General features: G+C 55.6%; 1 protein-coding gene across 6 annotated transcripts in view; it reads left to right on the forward strand.

Moving 5' to 3' along the window:
• Positions 1-2,154: 2,154 nt before the first annotated feature.
• ahnak (AHNAK nucleoprotein) overlaps positions 2,155-21,368 on the forward strand; it is a 42,050-nt gene continuing 22,836 nt past the window's right edge. For 5 of the 6 annotated variants that reach the window (XM_069180341.1, XM_069180344.1, XM_069180343.1 and 2 more), the window contains exons 1-2: positions 2,155-2,495; positions 11,169-11,232. The gene's annotated coding sequence lies outside the window, so the exon portion shown is untranslated. The remainder of the gene's footprint in view (positions 2,496-11,168; positions 11,233-21,368) is intronic. The other variant, XM_069180342.1, reaches the window with a different exon arrangement.

Here is a 21,368-nt window from a genome sequence, read left to right on the forward strand (position 1 = left end):
TCACAGTCAGGGGATCCTTGACTGGAACACAGACAGCAGGGAGGGAGTCTGCAGGGGGCAAATCTTTAATTCCACAGAGAGGGAGTTTTCTGTAGGCCTGTAGACATCAGAGCCCCAGTTCTGGGAATTGATAAGAACAGGAGACCGATGACTGTCACCATGATTCAACCAGCTCTTTGTCCCGGGCTTAACGTACAGCTCTCTTCTGCGACTCGCTGGGCTGGGGCTTGTGTGATCTTGCACTGCTGTTAGCAATGTCTCTCCTCCACTCAGTGTGACTCTACTGTGATCTCTCAGTGCTCAGTGAGAGCTGGGTCTCTCCTCCAGTCAGTGTGACTCTGCTGTGGTCTCTCAGCGAGAGCTGGGTCTCTCCTCCAGTCGGTGTGACTCTGCTGTGATCTCTCAGTGAGAGCTGGGTCTCTCCTCCAGTCAGTGTGACTCTGCTGTGATCTCTCAGTGAGAGCTGGGTCTCTCCTCCAGTCAGTGTGACTCTGCTGTGATCTCTCAGTGAGAGCTGGGTCTCTCCTCCAGTCAGTGTGACTCTGCTGTGATCTCTCAGTGAGAGGTGGGTCTCTCCTCCAGTCGGTGTGACTCTGCTGTGATCTCTCAGTGAGAGCTGGGTCTCTCTTCCAATCGGTGTGACTCTGCTGTGATCTCTCTGTGAGAGCTGGGTCTCTCCTCCAATCGGTGTGACTCTGCTGTGATCTCTCAGTGAGAGCTGGGTCTCTCCTCCAGTCGGTGTGGCTCTGCTGTGATCTCTCAGTGAGAGCTGGGTCTCTCCTCCAGTCGGTGTGACTCTGCTGTGATCTCTCAGTGAGAGCTGGGTCTCTCCTCCAGTCGGTGTGACTCTGCTGTGATCTCTCAGTGAGAGCTGGGTCTCTCCTCCAGTCAGTGTGACTCTGCTGTGATCTCTCAGTGAGAGCTGGGTCTCTCCTCCAGTGGGTGTGACTCTGCTGTGATCTCTCAGCGAGAGCTGGGTCTCTCCTCCAGTCGGTGTGACTCTGCTGTGATCTCTCAGTGAGAGCTGGGTCTCTCCTCCAGTGGGTGTGACTCTGCTGTGATCTCTCAGTGAGAGCTGGGTCTCTCCTCCAGTCGGTGTGACTCTGCTGTGATCTCTCAGTGAGAGCTGGGTCTCTCCTCCAGTGGGTGTGACTCTGCTGTGATCTCTCAGTGAGAGCTGGGTCTCTCCTCCAGTCGGTGTGACTCTGCTGTGATCTCTCAGTGCTCAGTGAGAGCAGTTGACACTCCACTTTCTCCACCAAACTTAATACGCATAACAAGCAATTAATTTGAGCCTCGGTGATAAACACACAAGGGCTCTACGGCGTCTATTTAAACTGTGAGGTAATTATTTTGCTGCTGGGGGTGTTTTCACAGTGCGCGGAATGCAGAGAGACAGTCACGTCTCTAACCCTGTTATTAGCGTTCACGCGGCGTCTCGGGCTGTGTTAGAAGTTTTTTTTTATCTGCGGGGATGCTGTATCAACAAGGCAACAGGGTGGAGCTTTTACCAGCACAATCCAGTGCGCTCCCAGTCTCCCGTGCCCTCCCCCCTCTCGCCCCGAAAGCCTGGCGGCGCGACCTGTGAACCGACTCCCGGCCCCGGTCGCCCGCTGCGCCCGGGGGCTGCTGGGGCCGCCCGAGGCCTCCGCACGACCCCGGAGCCCCGTTTTCTCCTTCCGCCGTCGCTGGTGACACGTGTCCACGGCCGGGGGGACCCAGGAGGAGCAGCGCGCAGACCCGACCAGTTCAAACGCAAATTAAAAACAGTCGCACGGGACTGTTTTTTTTTTTTTTTAAAAACCCTGTCGCGTCTCAACTTTGTTTTGTTTTATCGGGTATGAAAACTTCAGGCGCGCACGGGAACTTGTATTTTTACACGAGCCTCGGGAGGTGGCGGTGTTCCCCAGCCAGCGCCGGTACCAGCACCGGAGCCTCGGCCCGGTATCAACGCCAGCCGGAGCCGCTGGTGTGTGCGAGCTCGGCCGAGCCTCTCTCTGCGCTGTCTCTACTCATCCAAAAAAAAAAACCCCACCGGCCACTCCCTTCCACCCTCCTCCTCCTCCTCGCTCGGCGGCCCCTCCCTCTCTCCCTGTCTCTCTCTGTGCCCCCCCTCTCTCTCTCCGCCGGGCACTACAAGAGCCCAGCCCAGGCGACAGGCTCGGCTAGTCTTCTGCGCGCAGCCCGGAGGAGCGAGAGACCAGTTCTGATCACACACGGGGCAGCGAGACCGAGAGGGGGGAGACCACCACAGCGAGGCGCCGACAGACGAAAACGACAAACTGGTGGGGGGCAGGATTCGGGAGTTAAAACCAGCGCGGCGCAAGCGAGAAAACTTTTTTTTAATTATTTAACTTTTTCAGAAACTTTTTTTAAAAACACTTTTGGGTCGTCCAACCCCCCCTCCCCCCCTCCTTCCTCACCCACAAACTATTCCGTCCGAGAAGGAGAGAGACTGGATTGCAGGATGCGAGGACTGGCGTGCTGAGAGACAGGTACGGCGTTATTATTATTATTATTATTATTATTATTATTATTATTATTTTATTATTATTATTCTGATGCGTCGGCTGGCCGTGCTGTAGATGGGAGTGGCAGTTCTCGTGAAGTGGGGGTGACACGGGAGCTCGCGGGGGTGCCGTGGCGTGGGGAGTGGTTGTCCACGTGTCCAGGTGCGGGGCGCGGGGGACCCTCCCTGCACGGCCCGGGCTGTGGGACGTGGACCGGGGGAGAAGGGACGTGCGTGTGTTTGCGTGTTAACGGGGGAGTCGAGTTTGTTGCGCAAATGGATACTGTCCGGCCAGCCACGCCTGGTTAACCGAGGGCGTCTGGACACTGGACTGTACATCTGGGGTGACTGGACTGTACATCTGGACACTGGACTGGACATCTGGGTACTGGGGTGACTGGACACTGGACTGTATATCTGGGTACTGGGGGTCCTGGACATGGAACTGCACATCTGAAGTTTAGGGTGTCTGGACACTGGACTGAACATCTGGAGACTGGGGTCTGGACACTGGACTGAACATCTGGATACTGGGCTTCTGGACATTGGACTGTATATCTGAGGGGTCTGGATGCTCGATTGTATATTTGGGGACTTGGGGTGTCTGCTCACATGACTGTGTATTACTGCACACTGTGCTGTGTATCTGGGGTGTCTGGACGCTCGATTGTGTATCTGGGGACTTGGGGTGTCGGGACACTGCAGTGTGTATCTGGGGGGTCTGGACGCTGGACCGCTTCTCTAGGTACCAGGCAGGGTGTGTGCACACTGTGTATCTCCTGGCTTTCATTCCACAGAGAGAGTGGCGTGTAAATGCGTTGTTATTCCCACACGTGACTGGGATTTCAGAACTTTTCCTCGTTGGCGTGGGAGAGACCAGGGACTGCGGGAACTAGTCCGGGCTCCTCGAACACAGACACGTTAAAAGCCTGGGTGCCGAGAGCCGTATCCAGGCCCCTCTCTCGGGGGAGCGGAACTCGGGAACTCGGGAAACGGGAACGTGTTTTCCCGCAAACACGACCGGGTATTCCCAGCGCGCAAGGCGTACGGAGTGGCAACGTGGAAAGACGGGGCCGCGCTCTCCCACACTGGCGAGCTCTGTTCTCGGCTGCACTCGCCTCCAGGCTGCAGCCGTGTTGTGGGCGTGGGCGGCGACCCTCTGCAGCAGCGAGGGAGGGGGGGCTCTGCGGGGAAACTCACGGGCGAGTGTGTGTACCCCCGAGATGTCCCTGTGGGGCGCGATTCCTCGGGTTCGAGTCCGGCCCGGGTCCCGTTCGGGACGGGCTGCCCGCCCTGCCCCGCCCCGCCCAGCGCCTCAGGCTCAGCCGCCGCCGCCGCCGCTGCTGCTGCTTTCTAATTCAAATTCTCGTTTCCCTGCGAGGAAAGGCAGCCCGAGCACACCCGCCAGTGAAAGCGCCTCGCCCCTGCTCCTCTCTCCCCCGGCCCCCCTCTCTCCCCTCTCTCCCCTCTCCTGTCTTCCTCTCTCCCCTCTCTCCTCCTCTCGGAGCTGCGCGGTGTCTCGGCCTGGGTGGAGCCGCCCAGCTCGCTCGCTCGCTCGCTCAGCCTGGGAATCCGGCCAGGGCGGGGAGGAGGAGGGGCGGCGGAATGTCGCGGTTTGGAAACACTGACTAATTGGAACCAGGTTCTGAGGAGAGGCGAGGAAACGGGACCGCGCAAACGGGCTGGGAGCGACGGGACCTGCAGCCGGTCCTGCAACGTCCCGAGTGTCGTTTCCGCGAGACGGCGTGGGGACCCCGCGGACTCGCGGGCGGTGCCACAGCTGGAGGAGTTTCGTGTTCCGGGCGGTCCCCCCCCCCCCGTCCTGCTAGCTTCCTCCTGCTCCTCTTCCTCACCAGGCCCCCGGTGCGTTGTGCGATATGACTCTGTGAGGCTGGCTGCCAGTTTCCTGGGGGGTTCTGGGCCCAGCTCACGGGTTGAATTTCTGAATCGGGGGTCTCCTGACTCGCACCCTTGCGCAGATGTCAAAAGGCAGACCCCCCAGCAGCAGCTTGTGGGGGTGTGGAACAAGCTGCCCAGCCCTGTTGTCGAAGCCGATACCCTGGTTTCCGTCAGGACACAGCTGGGCGAGCTCCTCCAGTCAGGACAGGAGGCCCTTTACACAGAGGGTGGCGGGGGTGTGGAACAAGCTGCCCAGCCCTGTTGTCGAAGCCGATACCCTGGTTTCCGTCAGGACACAGCTGGAGGAGCTCCTCCAGGCAGGACAGGTGTGTTATTCTTTACATAAAGAAGCTTTTTTCTTTTGGTGCAGGGGGGCGCCCTACAACCCCCCAGATTCTGACGCCCACCCTCACCCCAAGGCATCAGTCTCGCGGTGGTGTGTGTGTGCCTGGGCCCCACGGCTCCAGTTCATCCATATGAGCAGCGTGTGTGTGAATCTCTGTGGCTGTGTGGAGAGAGGCAGGTGTGCATCTAGGTGTGTGTGTGTGTGGGGTCTGTGTGTGTGTTTGTGCACATGGGCACCGGGCCTGGTGCTCGCCAGTGTGGGCAGGAAGCTCTGGGGCTGCACACTTCCTCTGCCGTTTCCTACGCCTGGGGTGCAGCGAGCTGGGCAGTGTGGGCCGCTGACACGCCAGGTCCCCAGCGTGCTCGGGGCGCAGGGGCTGCTGGGGTATCTGGGGCGCTGGGGCTGGTAGCTGGGGTAGCTGAGGCGTTGGGGTTGGTAGCTGGGGTATCTGGGGGTGGCAGCTGGGGTTGGTAGCTGGGGTAGCTGGGGTTGGTAGCTGGGGTATCTGGGGTAGCTGGGGTTGGTAGCTGAGGCGCTGGGGTTGGTAGCTGGGGTATCTGGGGGCGCTGGGGTTGGTAGCTGGGGTAGCTGGGGGCGCTGGGGTTGGTAGCTGAGGCGCTGGGGTTGGTAGCTGGGGTAGCTGGGGTAACTGGGGTTGGTAGCTGAGGCGCTGGGATTGGTATCAGCCCCAGGGGAGGGCAGTCTCGGGGCCGGAGAGGCGGGGGCGGGCGGACAGAGGGGAGCTCCTCGATGGCAGGCCGGGCGTTCGGGGGGGGGGTCAGGAAGCGCAGGCAAAGCCCAAACACCCCCCCCAGCAGGCTGAGTCATCAGGCCTGGTTCCGCGTGGAAAACCGGAACGTGAAACAAGGGCGTCTGCTCTCACACACGGGCAACGCCCTGCAGCAGGAGCCCAGCCGGCCCGGCGGGTCGGGGCCGGTCCTGTTAGACCAGGAGGACAGCCGGTCCAGGGGCTCAGATCCGGTCCTATTAGAACAGGAGGACAGCCGGTCCAGGGGCTCAGATCCGGTCCTGTTAGACCAGGAGGACATCCGGTCCAGGGGCTCAGATCCGGTCCTGTTAGACCAGGAGGACAGCTGGTCCAGGGGTTCAGATCCGGTCCTGTTAGAACAGGAGGACAGCCGGTCCAGTTCAGTTAGACCAGCAGGACAGTTGGTCCGGCAGGTCCAGTCCAGTCCTGTTAGACCAGGAGGACAGAGTGAGAGACAGGACCCCCTTGTCCTCTGTCCCTCGGGTGAGATATCGGACCCAGGTCCTGCTGTCCAAAACCTTGCAGCAGCAGCAGCAGAGACGCCCGTCCTCAGCAGCGCTCGTCCTCTCTCTCCCTCCCTCCTTACTCTCCTTGTCCTTCCGATGAGGCCCAGCTCCCGCTGTAGGAGACTGTACTGCAGCAGCTGCTGATCGTGCTGTGGTTTGCCAGCCAGTCTTGGGTTCAATGTCCCTCTTGCCGTGTGCTGGTGTCCCTGCAGCCCTGCAGGGCAGACCCGCGTGTGTTCCCAGACTCGGATTCCTCCGCCAGCCAGCCAGCAGCAGAATGACTGGAACGCAGCAGACTTCTGAGGAATGGCAGAGCAGTGACGGGGCCGGGGTGTTTATATCTGTGTGTGAGAGAGAGAGGGAGAGATCGGTGTGCGTGCGTGCGAGTTTCGGCAGTAGGCAGGGGGCACACAGGGAGGGGCAGGTCAGAGGTCAGAGGTCAGAGGGAATTGTTCTCTGTAGCAGGGCTATATAAGGGATCCCTGGCAGAACCGACTATTTACGACCCCATTAACGCCACCCCCCCTCCCAACACGCGCGCGCGCACACACACTGCCCTCCGCTGTCCAATTGGCGAGCCGTGCTCTTGAGATGAAAAGGAGAGGACAGAGCGTCTGTTCCAGCTCGTCTGTGATGTGTCTGTCAGACACCCTCCCCGTCTCCCTCTGTTTGCGTACATAGGCTGCAGAAGTGATTTGCGAAGTACTTGCTAAATGACGGTTCACCAGCGAGAGTGTTCCAGCCTCTGTGTTGAGTTTGTCACGCTAGTGCTCGGTGTGAAATGTACTGTAGCAAGACATGCGATTCACTTCAAAACCAATACAAATCTGAAAGTAAGATTGCACACATTCCAGAGGGTTTTGCAAACAGCGCCAGATATTGCAGCAGAGGGAAATACTGTCGCCTTCCCCTTATCTGAAACCTGGCTCTGCACTGGGGTGTCCAGTGGGGTCAGGGCTGGGGGTCACACTGCACCGGGGTGTCCAGTGGGGTCAGGGCTGGGGGTCACACTGCACTGGGGTGTCCAGTGGGGTCAGGGCTGGGGGTCACACTGCACTGGGGTGTCCAGTGGGGGCAGTGTGGGGTGTTAAACTGCACTGGGTTGTCCAGTGGGGACCGTGCTGGGGGTCACACTGCACTGGGGTGTCCAGTGGGGTCAGTGCTGGGGTGTTAAACTGCTCTGAGGTGTCCAGTGGGGTTGATTCTGTGGGCTAAACTCTCACTCGGCCAAGCCCGGAGTTTAAAAGATCCAGCGCATGAACTCCTCGGAGATTGTCATCTGTGTTTTCACGCCTGTGTACAAACAGCGCTCTGCTGCAGTGGCTCTCCCGAGCACTGGTGTCTCGGGCAGAGCCTGGCTGTGCCTGATGGCTGCAGTTCCTCCAGGAGCTGAAACCCTGGCCTCCTCTCGCTGTGTTCAGCTCTGTGTTCAGCGCTGTGTTCAGTCTCTTGGCTTGCACGCCTGTGCTCAAGGAGACCGACTCGTACTCCTCTCACTTACGTTCAGAAGCTACAGAAGGGCTTTAAGTGTTAGAAAAGCATTAAGAATTAGTGAACCTTTACAAATGTTCAGGGAAGGGTTAGAAGAATGTCTCTCTCATCCCAGAGTATCTGTCCCAGTGCAGTAGGAAGTGCACCTATGTCTCTATGTCTCCCTGCTGGCAGTGGGAGCACAGCCTGTCCTCTCTGGACAGCCAGGTCTGCCTGTGTCCAGTGTCTGTGTCCAGGCTGTGGTCACTGAGCCTGTCCTCTCTGGACAGCCAGGTCTGCCTGTGTCCAGTGTCTGTGTCCAGGCTGTAGTCACTGAGGCTGTCCTCTCTGGACAGCCCGGTCTGCCTGTCCAGTGTCTGTGTCCAGGCTGTAGTCACTGAGGCTGTCCTCTCTGGACAGCCCGGTCTGCCTGTGTCCAGTGTCTGTCTCCCTGTCTCGGAGCGTGCCGCCTGCGGTCTCCCTGCTCCTGTCTGCTCTTGTTCCACGCGGAGAGAGTCTCAGCAGGGAGGAATGAGACGTTGTGAAAGACAGACTTGCAGAGAGAGAGAGAGAGACAGTGGGGGGTGGGTGGAGTCCACCTGGATCGCTCCTCTCCTGGCTCTGTCGGGCTTTGAGTTTCCCCTCTGGGGTCAGTGCTGCCCAGGCCGCCGGTCACTCAGCCACACGGCCTGTGGCCGGCGCTCTGCTCAGAGACCTGTCCAGCCGGTCCTGGGGCCTCACCCTCACCGGCCCCCCGGCAGGGGCTCTCTCCCAGCCCCCCCCCCGCCTCGTCTGTCCGTTCCCCTGTTTGTCTCCCTGTCTGTCAGTGCAGTAACTGGTCTGACTGGGTCCTCTGCTCGCAGTGTTGTTGTTGTTATAGTCCACAGACTCTTCATACAAGCCATCCCTGAGCAAGTAACCCGTGTGCTGGGTCTGACTGTGATTATTGTACAGCCTGTGTGTTGGGGTAGTTGTGATTATTGTAAAGCCTGTGTGTTGGGTCTGACTGATTATTGTGTGGCCTGTGTGTTGGGGTAGTTGTGATTATTGTGTGGCCTGTGTGCTGGGGTAGTTGTGATTATTGTGTGGCCTGTGTGTTGGGGTAGTTGTGATTATTGTGTGGCCTGTGTGCTGGGTCTGACTGTGATTGTTGTATGGCCTGTGTGCAACAGAACAGGGAGCACCTCTTTACACAAAGGGCAGTAGGAGTATGGAAGAAGTGCGTGGCCTTCTCTTGTCTGGGACCCTAGTCCTGTTGTTCTGGTGTTTCCTGGGCAGGCAGGTGAGTGTGTGTTGTGGGCGAGCTGTGTACACACCTGCCTCTCCATTCTCTGCGCCCCTGTCTATTTTGAGCACAGCTGTGATGGGGGGGGTTGAAATAAACACTGGGAAATGGAGCCCTGCAGCAGGGGGAGGGTGTGGAGACGACAGCAGAGCACACTGTCCACGCTCTCGGCACAGCGAGGCCGGGCGGCAGCAGAGCGTCTGCGTCAGGCCCTGCGTCTGTGCTCATCGGCATTCACCTCGGCCGCCTCCTTCTCTCCCTCCTCCTCTTCCTCCATCTTCTCCCCCTTGCTCTATTGCTCCTCTTCCCTCTCCTCCTCTCCTCCTCCTCCTCCCTCAGTGTGCTCTGTGGCTCGATCGCTGACGTTACTCCTAAAACCTTCTCGTCTAGCTGGCTCTCTCAGCAGCGATGAGTAGCTCAGGGGGGTAATTAAGAGCAAGTCGTTACTTTGCAGAGTTTAGGAGCTCAGGGCAGGGCAGGCTCTGACTTGAACCCATGCTGTCATGGGTGAGGGTGGCTCTGTACAAACAGCGCAGACACCTCCCCATTCTTCCCAGCATCTGTCCAGACTTGTGCAGGAGGGAGAGCTCAGTGGTTTGTGAATGGGCTCACACTGCTGTCCTTGAACGTTCGACACTGGTTGTAGAGCCAAGTGAGATCAGGGTAAAAGCGCAGTACAGCGCAGTAGAGCCCAGTGAGATCAGGGTAAAAGCGCAGTACAGCGCAGTAGAGCCCAGTGAGATCAGGGTAAAAGCGCAGTACAGCGCAGTAGAGCCCAGTGAGATCAGGGTTAAAGCACAGTACAGCGCAGTAGAGCCCAGTGAGATCAGGGTAAAAGCGCAGTACAGCGCAGTAGAACCCAGCGAGATCAGGGTAAAAGCTGGAAGTGTTTATGGAACAATCTGAGTGAAGCACTTTAGTTCCACGCGTTCCCAGTTTTTCCCAAAATGACTGGACTGGCGCTCCAGGACAGAACCAGGATTGGAGGCCCCCATTGGTGGGACAGGAAGTGTCCCCGGGGGGAAGACTGTTGGCGTCGCACGGTGGTCTGTTTCCACCCGATTGACTGTGATGCTGCGGTGTGCGCTGGTGAAATGCTTCCCTCCTTGAGGAGTCCGTAGAGGGGCTCTGAAGACTCTTTCGCACACGTTGTTCAATGGCGGTGATCCAGTAACGTGAGCCGGGAGGGGGCCTTGCTCATCTGCACAGGAGAGGCGGAGAGAGTGGGGGGGTCTGGGCTGGATCCGGGGCTTGGTCAGGGTGGCGTGCGTCTGTCTGTGGGGGAAACGGGAACTGAGAACCGCAGGGACAGGAGGATGTGAAACTAGCTGGCAGGGACCGGGAACAGAGCCAGCAGTGTTTCAAACACAATGCAGTACTCCCTGTACTGACACCCCTGGGGTACAGGCTCTAACTGGACATGCTGTACAGACACCCCTAGGGTACAGACTCTAACTGGACACTCTGTACTGACACCCCTGGGGTACAGGCTCTGACTGGACACTGTACAGACACCCCTGGGGTACAGGCTCTTACTGGACACTCTGTACTGACACCCCTGGGGTACAGGCTCTGACTGGACACTCTGTACAGACACCCCTGGGGTACAGGCTCTGACTGGACACTGTACAGACACCCCTGGGGTACAGGCTTTGACTGGACACTGTACAGACACCCCTGGGGTACAGGCTCTTACTGGACACACTGTACAGACACTCCTGGGGTACAGGCTCTGACTGGACACTGTACAGACACCCCTGGGGTACAGGCTCTGACTGGACCCTCTGTACAGACACCCCTGGGTGCAGACTCTCGCTGGAGGCGCTGGGTGGCTGTGAAGGGCCGCAGGTGTGGACTCAGGTGTTGCCAGGGAGCTGTTTTGCGTCTGAATCCCGAGTCCAGGCGGCGCCCCGTCTCTCTGTATCTGGCCACCAGGCCCTATTGTCTCCTGAGCCACAGCAAACAGCGCACCCTGATAACGGCCTGTGTGCTTTCGGGGCGCGCGAGATAGCAGGCTGTTGTTCTGGGAGCCCGGCCCTGATTGGACCTGGGTGACCTGGGGGAGGGCGTGGCCACTCGGGAAGAGATCTGCCCTCGGTGCTACTGGTCAGGCAAATGAAGTTGCCCCACAGACTCCTGGAGCCGCCGATTTGCAAACAGCCATGCAAAGCAGCCTGACAGGCCGGGCCCTCCGACACACAGCCCCCGGCACGCGCATGAGTGTGCGTGTGGTTGTGCTTGTGCGTGCGTGCGAGTGTGCACTATGCTTGTGCTTGTGCGTGTCCCAGGTGTGGACCCGAGCCCTGTGGCTGGCTGGACTCCAGAGCGTCCCTCCCTCTCCAGCCAGCGTGGTGACGGGCCTCTCGCTCTCCCCTCTCCCTCAGGTGGGCAGGAGGACGAAGGGAGCCGTGCACCGGGCCCTCTTGGCAGTGAGGCCACAGGCAGGAGGTAGGTCTGCGCTCTGGAGTCTTCTGACAAGGAGGGATCAGTTACACTGCTGCTAGTATAACTACTGGCCCTGCTGGTATTAATACTGCTGCTGCTAGTGTTGATACTACTGCTGCTAGTATTACTACTGGCCCTGCTGGTATTAATACTGCTGCTAGTGTTGATACTACTGCTGCTAGTATAACTACTGGCCCTGCTGGTATTAATACTGCTGCTGCTAGTGTTGATACTACTGCTGCTAGTATAACTACTGGCCCTGCTGGTATTAATACTGCTGCTGCTAGTGTTGATACTACTGCTGCTTTTATTACTACTGGCCCTGCTGGTATTAATACTGCTGCTGCTAGTGTTGATACTACTGCTGCTAGTATAACTACTGGCCCTGCTGGTATTAATACTGCTGCTGCTAGTGTTGATACTACTGCTGCTAGTATAACTACTGGCCCTGCTGGTATTAATACTGCTGCTGCTAGTGTTGATACTACTGCTGCTAGTATAACTACTGGCCCTGCTGGTATTAATACTGCTGCTGCTAGTGTTGATACTACTGCTGCTAGTATAACTACTGGCCCTGCTAGTATTAATACTGCTGCTGCTAGTGTTGATACTACTACTGCTAGTATAACTACTGGCCCTGCTGGTATTAATACTGCTGCTGCTAGTGTTGATACTACTGCTGCTAGTATAACTACTGGCCCTGCTGGTATTAATACTGCTGCTAGTGTTGATACTACTGCTGCTAGTATAACTACTGGCCCTGCTGGTATTAATACTGCTACTAGTGTTGTTACTCGCACTGCTAGTATTAATACTGCTGCTGCTAGTGTTGTTACTCGCACTGCTAGTATAACTACTGGCCCTGCTGGTATTAATACTGCTGCTAGTGTTGTTACTACTGCTGCTAGTATAACTACTGGCCCTGCTGGTATTAATACTGCTGCTGCTAGTGTTGATACTACTGCTGCTAGTATTACTACTGGCCCTGCTGGTATTAATACTGCTGCTAGTGTTGATACTACTGCTGCTAGTATAACTACTGGCCCTGCTGGTATTAATACTGCTGCTGCTAGTGTTGTTACTCGCACTGCTAGTATAACTACTGGCCCTGCTGGTATTAATACTGCTGCTGCTAGTGTTGATACTACTGCTGCTAGTATAACTACTGGCCCTGCTGGTATTAATACTGCTGCTAGTGTTGTTACTCGCACTGCTAGTATTACTACTGGCCCTGCTGGTATTAATACTGCTGCTAGTGTTGTTACTACTGCTGCTAGTATTACTACTGGCCCTGCTGGTATTAATACTGCTGCTAGTGTTGTTACTCGCACTGCTAGTATAACTACTGGCCCTGCTGGTATTAATACTGCTGCTAGTGTTGTTACTCGCACTGCTAGTATAACTACTGGCCCTGCTGGTATTAATACTGCTGCTAGTGTTGATACTACTGCTGCTAGTATTACTACTGGCCCTGCTGGTATTAATACTGCTGCTGCTAGTGTTGATACTACTGCTGCTAGTATAACTACTGGCCCTGCTGGTATAAATACTGCTGCTGCTAGTGTTGATACTACTGCTGCTAGTATAACTACTGGCCCTGCTGGTATTAATACTGCTGCTGCTAGTGTTGATACTACTGCTGCTAGTATTACTACTGGCCCTGCTGGTATTAATACTGCTGCTAGTGTTGTTACTCGCACGGCTAGTATAACTACTGGCCCTGCTGGTATTAATACTGCTGCTAGTGTTGTTACTACTGCTGCTAGTATAACTACTGGCCCTGCTGGTATTAATACTGCTGCTAGTGTTGTTACTCGCACTGCTAGTATAACTACTGGCCCTGCTGGTATTAATACTGCTGCTGCTAGTGTTGTTACTACTGCTGCTAGTATAACTACTGGCCCTGCTGGTATTAATACTGCTGCTAGTGTTGTTACTCGCACTGCTAGTATAACTACTGGCCCTGCTGGTATTAATACTGCTGCTAGTGTTGTTACTCGCACTGCTAGTATAACTACTGGCCCTGCTGGTATTAATACTGCTGCTAGTGTTGTTACTCGCACTGCTAGTATAACTACTGGCCCTGCTGGTATTAATACTGCTGCTAGTGTTGTTACTCGCACTGCTAGTATAACTACTGGCCCTGCTGGTATTAATACTGCTGCTGCTAGTGTTGATACTACTGCTGCTAGTATAACTACTGGCCCTGCTGGTATTAATACTGCTGCTAGTGTTGTTACTCGCACTGCTAGTATAACTACTGGCCCTGCTGGTATTAATACTGCTGCTTGTGCTTGTATTACTGTCAGTACGGTCAGTATGACCACAGCTGCCATTGCAGTTGTTGCAGCATCAGAATTCTCACTCTGGGTCCTGCTGGTTCTGTCCCGGTTCTTCTCCGGGGGGCCGGCCCCCACCATCTGAATTGTTTTCGTCTGAACCCAAAGGCATCGTGAAACTGCCTGACCCATGGCTGAGGTGTCTGTGTGTGTCTGTGTGTGTGCGGGCGCGTGACCGGCCATCTTGTGATCGGGCGTCCCATGAGCACAAGGCTCTCCATTATGGACCGACCTGTTTTCGCTGTCTGGGGGGGCTGTCACACGGCTGGGCGCGTGACCTGGGGCGGTGGCAGTGTGGCAGTGTGGCCCTGCGCAGTGCGCTCGCAGTGAAACCGGTGTGCAGACCCTGCGGTTGAGACGGAGGAAACCGTCACCCCTGTAACACTCTTGGGGTGACAGCGTCAGTCAGACAAAGATTCAATCGTTTCAGCAACAGGGGGCGGATTGTGAAATCCTAGAGCAGCTGGTCATCTGTTTTCATCTCCACGTAGTGGTGTTTCTCAGTGATGAAGATCATTATTAATCTGGCTGAACACGACAACCATGATGGAGTGTTAATGTGAAGATACAGAGGAGCTGGACTGAGTGTCTCTACAGTTACTCTACAGATCTGAGGATGAGGATGGTGTGTTAATGTGAAGATACAGAGGAGCTGGACTGAGTGTCTCTACAGTTACTCTACAGATCTGAGGATGAGGATGGTGTGTTAATGTGAAGATACAGAGGAGCTGGACTGAGTGTCTCTACAGTTACTCCACAGATCTGAGGATGATGATGGTGTGTTAATGTGAAGATACAGAGGAGCTGGACTGAGTGTCTCTACAGTTACTCTACAGATCTGAGGATGAGGATGGTGTGTTAATGTGAAGATACAGAGGAGCTGGACTGAGTGTCTCTACAGTTACTCTACAGATCTGAGGATGAGGAGGGAGTGTTAATGTGAAGATACAGAGGAGCTGGACTGAGTGTCTCTACAGTTACTCTACAGATCTGAGGATGAGGAGGGAGTGTTAATGTGAAGATACAGAGGAGCTGGGCTGAGTGTCTCTACAGTTACTCTACAGATCTGAGGATGAGGAGGGTGTGTTAATGTGAAGATACAGAGGAGCTGGACTGAGTGTCTCTACAGTTACTCTACAGATCTGAGGATGAGGAGGGTGTGTTAATGTGAAGATACAGAGGAGCTGGGCTGAGTGTCTCTACAGTTACTCTACAGATCTGAGGATGAGGAGGGAGTGTTAATGTGAAGATACAGAGGAGCTGGACTGAGTGTCTCTACAGTTACTCTACAGATCTGAGGATGAGGAGGGAGTGTTAATGTGAAGATACAGAGGAGCTGGGCTGAGTGTCTCTACAGTTACTCTACAGATCTGAGGATGAGGAGGGTGTGTTAATGTGAAGATACAGAGGAGCTGGACCGAGTGTCTCTACAGTTACTCTACAGATCTGACAGTGACCAGCAGTACTGGTAACCACACAGATCACAGTATCCCAGCCTACACTGGTGCACGAGTGTCTCTCTCGCCCTGTATCCCAGTTCTGGGACCATGACGTCTTTTATTTTCATTCCTCCTTGTTTTCCTTCCCTCCGTCTTGTGCGTTCCTGAGCTCTGCTGCATTCCTCAGGAAACAGAGCTCAGGGCGGGGTCTCCCCCCCCCCCACTGATTCCTGCTCCCGCTGCCAGGAATCTGTCACGTCCGTGAGAACTAGGGCTGCCCTGGGAGCGCCCCGCCCCACCCAGAGCCCCCAGCGTGAGGAGGGGGAGGAAATGGTTACTGAGGCAGAGAGCAGCTCTCTCCCCCCCTGGACTGTGGAGGAAACCGGAGAGAGAGAATATGAGAGAGTGCGGAGATTGACAGCCAAGCTCTCCGGCCCCTGCGATCCTGCGACCCAGCGCTGTGGCCCCTGCGGTCCTGAGGCCCAGCACCGTGGCCCCTGCTTGTCCCTGTGTTCTGATCGCTGAACCCAGGCCCAGTGGGTGTGTCGAAGAAGGTGCCTCCATCTTGCTCAGGGTGTAGGACACTCCACTAACCCACAGCCAAATTCCTGTTTCATTACTAATGAGGCACCAATGGGTAATCACAGCCAACAGTCCAGCACTACAGTGGAGGAACATCGCGTCCCCGCCTGTCATTACCACGATCAAGTCTAATTAGCACAGACCTCCAAGAGTTCGCTCTGTGCAACACCCTTCACAATTACTGCGGTATTGGTGTGTGATTCTCATGAAATCATTTTCCAGTCGTGTGCTGAAGAGTTGCCCCTTTTAATAGAGATAATGTCGTGATCAGTGTTAGGTGATAGTCACTGATCTTTTTTTCACTTTCACAATTTCACTTTCATGTCCTCTGTGAGCGGAATTTCGGCTGAATATCCATCCTGTCTGGGCGCTGCTGCTGCAGGACCAGCAGAGCCCTGATGCTGATGACTCTTAATTTGCGGTGTCTGGACACTTAATTGCGACTGACGGGCCGGTGTGTTTTCATCCAAGTGGGTTTTTCTAGAGCTGTAGATGCTAATGTGGAAAACCCATATAGGAAATGCCTCTGTTATCTCGGTCTTCAGTGTGTACAATATAGATATCAACACACAACAGGACAGGAGGCACAGGGAGAGAGAGGAGCTCACAGAGAGTCCCTCAGTAATAAACACACAGAATAGGACAGGAGACACAGTGAGAGAGGAGCTCACAGCAAGTCCCTCAGTTATAAACACAAACAACAGGACAGGAGGCACAGGGAGAGAGAGGAGCTCACAGAGAGTCCCTCAGTAATAAATACACAACAGGACAGGTGGCACAGGGAGAGAGAGGAGCTCACAGACTCAGTCCCTCAGTCCCTGAGTTTTAAATGCACACAGAAGGGAGACCAGCCTCTGCAGGTTGTGCAAGCCTGCTTGAAGAGGGTGATATCAGATGTGCTTAGGGCAATAGCCAGAAGCTGGAATGTGTTTTACTGACAGTGTCACCTGCCCTGCTCACAAACAGCTCATGCCTCAGATGTTTGATTGCTCAGAGATTACAACACACACACAGCAGACTGGGAAAGCTCAGTAAATTAAAAAAGCATTGTGCAGAGTTCACACAGCTCAGCTTTCCTCATCCTGCCCCTCCTTTGTGATTCACTGTGCTGTACTGTGCTTTAACTCTGATCTCGCTGGGCTCTACTGCGCTGGACTGTGCTTTTATCCTCATCTCACTGGGCTCTACTGCACTGTACTGTGCTTTTACCCTGATCTCACTGGGTTCTACTACGCTGTACTGTGTTTTTACCCTGATCTCACTGGGCTCTACTACGCTGTACTGTGTTTTTACCCTGATCTCACTGGGCTCTACTGCGCTGTACTGTGTTTTTACCCTGATCTCACTGGGCTCTACTGCGCTGTGCTGTGTTTTTACCCTGATCTCACCAGGCTCTACTGCGCTGTACTGTGCTTTTACCCCAATTTCCCTGGGCTCTACTGCGCTGTACTGTGTTTTTACCCTGATCTTACTTGGGTTTACATTAAAGACAAATGACAGCAAACAGACACTCAACAGGATCACTAAGACCAAAAAAAGACAATCTTACTGTCAGCCTTATTGATTCATCCATTCAACTCCTGTCCCTGCTGTGAAATGCAGATGGGCTAATTAACTAACAGGCTCTAACGAGCTGAGCCACAGACCACAGGAATCTCTGAGAGTGATGGAGAGAGAAGGAGCCCTTCCCTTCCTCCTGTGTGTCTCTACTTCTCTCATCTCTGCTTACATGTTACCAGACATATTCTCTCCTCCTCTGTCTCGAACTCATATAGCAATGTCTAATCTCATAATCCTTACAATCACCAACTGGACCAAGAGTCTCTACAGTTACTCTACAGATCTGAGGATGAGGATGGTGTGTTAATGTGAAGATACAGAGGAGCTGGACTGAGTGTCTCTACAGTTACTCTACAGATCTGAGGATGAGGATGGTGTGTTAATGTGAAGATACAGAGGAGCTGGACTGAGTGTCTCTACAGTTACTCTACAGATCTGAGGATGAGGATGGTGTGTTAATGTGAAGATACAGAGGAGCTGGACTGAGTGTCTCTACAGTTACTCTACAGATCTGAGGATGAGGAGGGAGTGTTAATGTGAAGATACAGAGGAGCTGGGCTGAGTGTCTCTACAGTTACTCTACAGATCTGAGGATGAGGAGGGAGTGTTAATGTGAAGATACAGAGGAGCTGGGCTGAGTGTCTCTACAGTTACTCTACAGATCTGAGGATGAGGATGGAGTGTTAATGTGAAGATACAGAGGAGCTGGACTGAGTGTCTCTACAGTAACTCTACAGATCTGAGGATGATGATGGTGTGTTAATGTGAAGATACAGAGGAGCTGGGCTGAGTGTCTCTACAGTTACTCTACAGATCTGAGGATGAGGATGGTGTGTTAATGTGAAGATACAGAGGAGCTGGACTGAGTGTCTCTACAGTTACTCTACAGATCTGAGGATGAGGATCTCAGTGAGGATCTCAGGTTCCTCCTGGTCTGGGATCAATTAGTAATCAGATCTGGTAACTGCAGGGACTGTGTATCAGTCATCTGCAGTATTAACAGTTCAGAGAGGCGGTTTTAATGGTCGTCTTTACAGTGTTCTGGCCCACCTGTGCAGTATCTCTGTACTTCACTCTATTAACTTCACTTTAACCAGCCAGTAAACGTGCTGTACAGACGCCCCTCTCTCCTCAGGCACGGGGGGTCGGGGGAATGAGAATTCACTGCTCTTACAGGAGGCGGCTGTGCTGAGGTACAGGCTGGCCCTGAGGCGTTGTCTCATCACGGAGAGGCTGGCTTCCGGTCACGTCAGACTGAAACCTCCTGCGCCTGCTTGGTGTTGCTTCTGTACAAGAGCCTCCTGCAGTTGTGAAATCCCGGCGTGGATCTGACTGCTGTGCAATGGGGAGCTAGTCTGAATATGCCGTAAAACCTGGAGTGGATCAGACTGCTGCGCACTGGGAGTCTGACAGCACTGTCACACCTGGAGCGGATCAGACTGCTGCGCACTGGGAGTCTGACTGACAGCACTGTCACACCTGGAGCGGATCAGACTGCTGCACGCTGGGAGTCTGACTGACAGCACTGTCACACCTGGAGCAGATCAGACTGCTGCGCACTGGGAGTCTGACTGACTGCACTGTCACACCTGGAGCGGATCAGACTGCTGCGCACTGGGAGTCTGACTAACTGCACTGTCACACCTGGAGCGGATCAGACTGCTGCGCACTGGGAGTCTGACAGCAGTGTCACACCTGGAGCGGATCAGACTGCTGCGCACTGGGAGTCTGACAGTACTGTCACACCTGGAGCGGATCAGACTGCTGCGCACTGGGAGTCTGACAGCACTGTCACACCTGGAGCGGATCAGACTGCTGCGCACTGGGAGTCTGACTGACTGCACTGTCACACCTGGAGCGGATCAGACTGCTGCGCACTGGGAGTCTGACTGACTGCACTGTCACACCTGGAGCAGATCAGACTGCTGCACACTGGGAGTCTGACAGCACTGTCACACCTGGAGCGGATCAGACTGCTGCGCACTGGGAGTCTGACAGCACTGTCACACCTGGAGCGGATCAGACTGCTGCACACTGGGAGTCTGACTGACAGCACTGTCACACCTGGAGCGGATCAGACTGCTGCGCACTGGGAGTCTGACTGACAGCACTGTCACACCTGGAGAGGATCAGACTGCTGCGCACTGGGAGTCTGACAGCACTGTCACACCTGGAGCGGATCAGACTGCTGCACACTGGGAGTCTGTTTGACTGATCACATGAGGGTGAAGGGCCGACATGTCCGCCCCAGGCTGAGCTGGATTAGTCTCCCTTCTGGGTGTGGCTCCAGCAGACGGGACTCTCCGAAGCCAACGAGCTGAGCGGCATCACTTCCGCCTTTCCTGTTGTGGTTACGAGCAGTCCGGGTTGTCACGGCGACCCATCCAAAAATACCCGTGTACTCTCACACGTTGGCGTGAGCTGCGTTGCGCTCGTGGTGGGGGGGCGAGTCGCATCCTGTTCCGGCGGTGTTATCGGGCGGGCACGGACGCACGCGGGGCAGGAACAGCGCGGCAGTAAAACCGCGCCACTGCGCCGTTCCCCTGGGGTTCTCGCTGGGCGGTGGGATAAAGCAGCAGCTTCCCGCCTGAGCCTCTGAGTCAGGCCCTGCGCTGCCCGGGCCGGGAGAGGGGATGAGTTGGCGTCTGTCTGGTGGGGTGTGGCAGGGCGGTCTGGAGCCAGCGGGCGTGGCTGGGAGGCGGCCAATCTGGCAGCGGGGCGCGGCAAGCAGCTCGCCTCTTGACTGTCGAGATCACGCACACTCGCACACACTTAAACACGCGCGTGCACACTCGCTCACACCCACGCACGCTCACACACACTCAAACACACACGCATGCACACTCACACACTCAAACACACACGCATGCACACTCACACACTTAAACACACGCGCGTGCACACTCGCTCACACCCACGCACGCTCACACACACTCAAACACACACGCATGCACACTCACACACTGAAACACACGTGCTCGCACACACTCAAACACACACACATGCACACTCACACACTCAAACACACGCGCACGCACACTCACACTCGCATGTGGATACAGTGGGGGCCTGTGTGGCAGTCTGGGGGATCATGCAGAGCAGGGATATTGGGAAGCAATAACGCATCTGTTGGACAGGCAGGCAGTATGTACAGGTGTGCACACGCATGGACAGGTACTGTCACGTGGCAGAAAGCCCGTGGCCCTCTGCGTCTCTCTGAGCCCCTACCTCACTGTCCGCCCTTGAGTCCAGTCTCGGGGTCACCCAGCCGGTCTCTCTCTCTCGGCCCTTCCCCACCCTCGGCTGGGCGACCCTGTTCAGATATTGAGCTCACCCAGAGGAACCGGCTTCTGAGCAGAGGAACATGGGTCAATGGCCAGGGAGAGCACAGAGAGGGTCAAACACCTACCGATCCAGCCTGTCTCTCTCTCTCTATCTGCCTGTCTCCCTGTCCTTGCCTGTCTCTCTCTCTCTATCTGCCTGTCTCGCTGTCCTTGCCTGTCTCTCTCTCTATCTGCCTGTCTCCCTGTCCTTGCCTGTCTCTCTCTCTCTATCTGCCTGTCTCCCTGTCCTTCCCTGTCTATCTCTCTCTATCTGCCTGTCTCCCTGTCCTTGCCTGTCTCTCTCTCTCTCTCTCTGTCTGCCTGTCTCGCTGTCCTTGCCTGTCTCTCTCTCTATCTGTCTGCCTGTCTTGCTGTTAGCACAGTGCTTATCTTGGCCTGAGCCGGTGGGCTCGCCGCTCCTCGTGGCCTGGCCCGGCCCGGGGCAGCACCGCTCCTCACGGAACCGGCGCCGTAGCAAGAAACACCCCGCAAGGTTAGCGCCGTGCCGTTTGTCCTTCCTCCACCGCTGCTGCCGAGGAGGAGGAGGAGGAGGGAGGGGGAAAGTGGGTCAGGAATGCGCCTGGAGCTGCGGAGGGCCCTCTGGGAGACCCGGCCGCTGGACACTGGCCGGTGCTCCCCCCTCCGCGCTGACAGCCCGGGGAGGGGTGCGGGGCGCGGGCCGCTCCTGCTGCTGGGGCCCCGGGGCCGGGCGCGGCCGCTCGCTGTTGCTAGTTTTACACAACAACAAACGGAGAGGAGAAAAGGAAAGAGTAGCAGGAAGGAGAGTGGTAATGCGATCCTGCTGCCCCTCGGGGCTGCAGGGGCGGAGGGGGGGCTAACGCCTGGGCTGCCGCAGTGGAGGCGCCACCTGGTGGTGGGAAGTAGAACTCGTGGTG

The sequence above is a fragment of the Lepisosteus oculatus genome, chromosome 18 (assembly GCF_040954835.1).
Source record: "Lepisosteus oculatus isolate fLepOcu1 chromosome 18, fLepOcu1.hap2, whole genome shotgun sequence".
Classification (NCBI taxonomy): domain Eukaryota; kingdom Metazoa; phylum Chordata; class Actinopteri; order Semionotiformes; family Lepisosteidae; genus Lepisosteus; species Lepisosteus oculatus.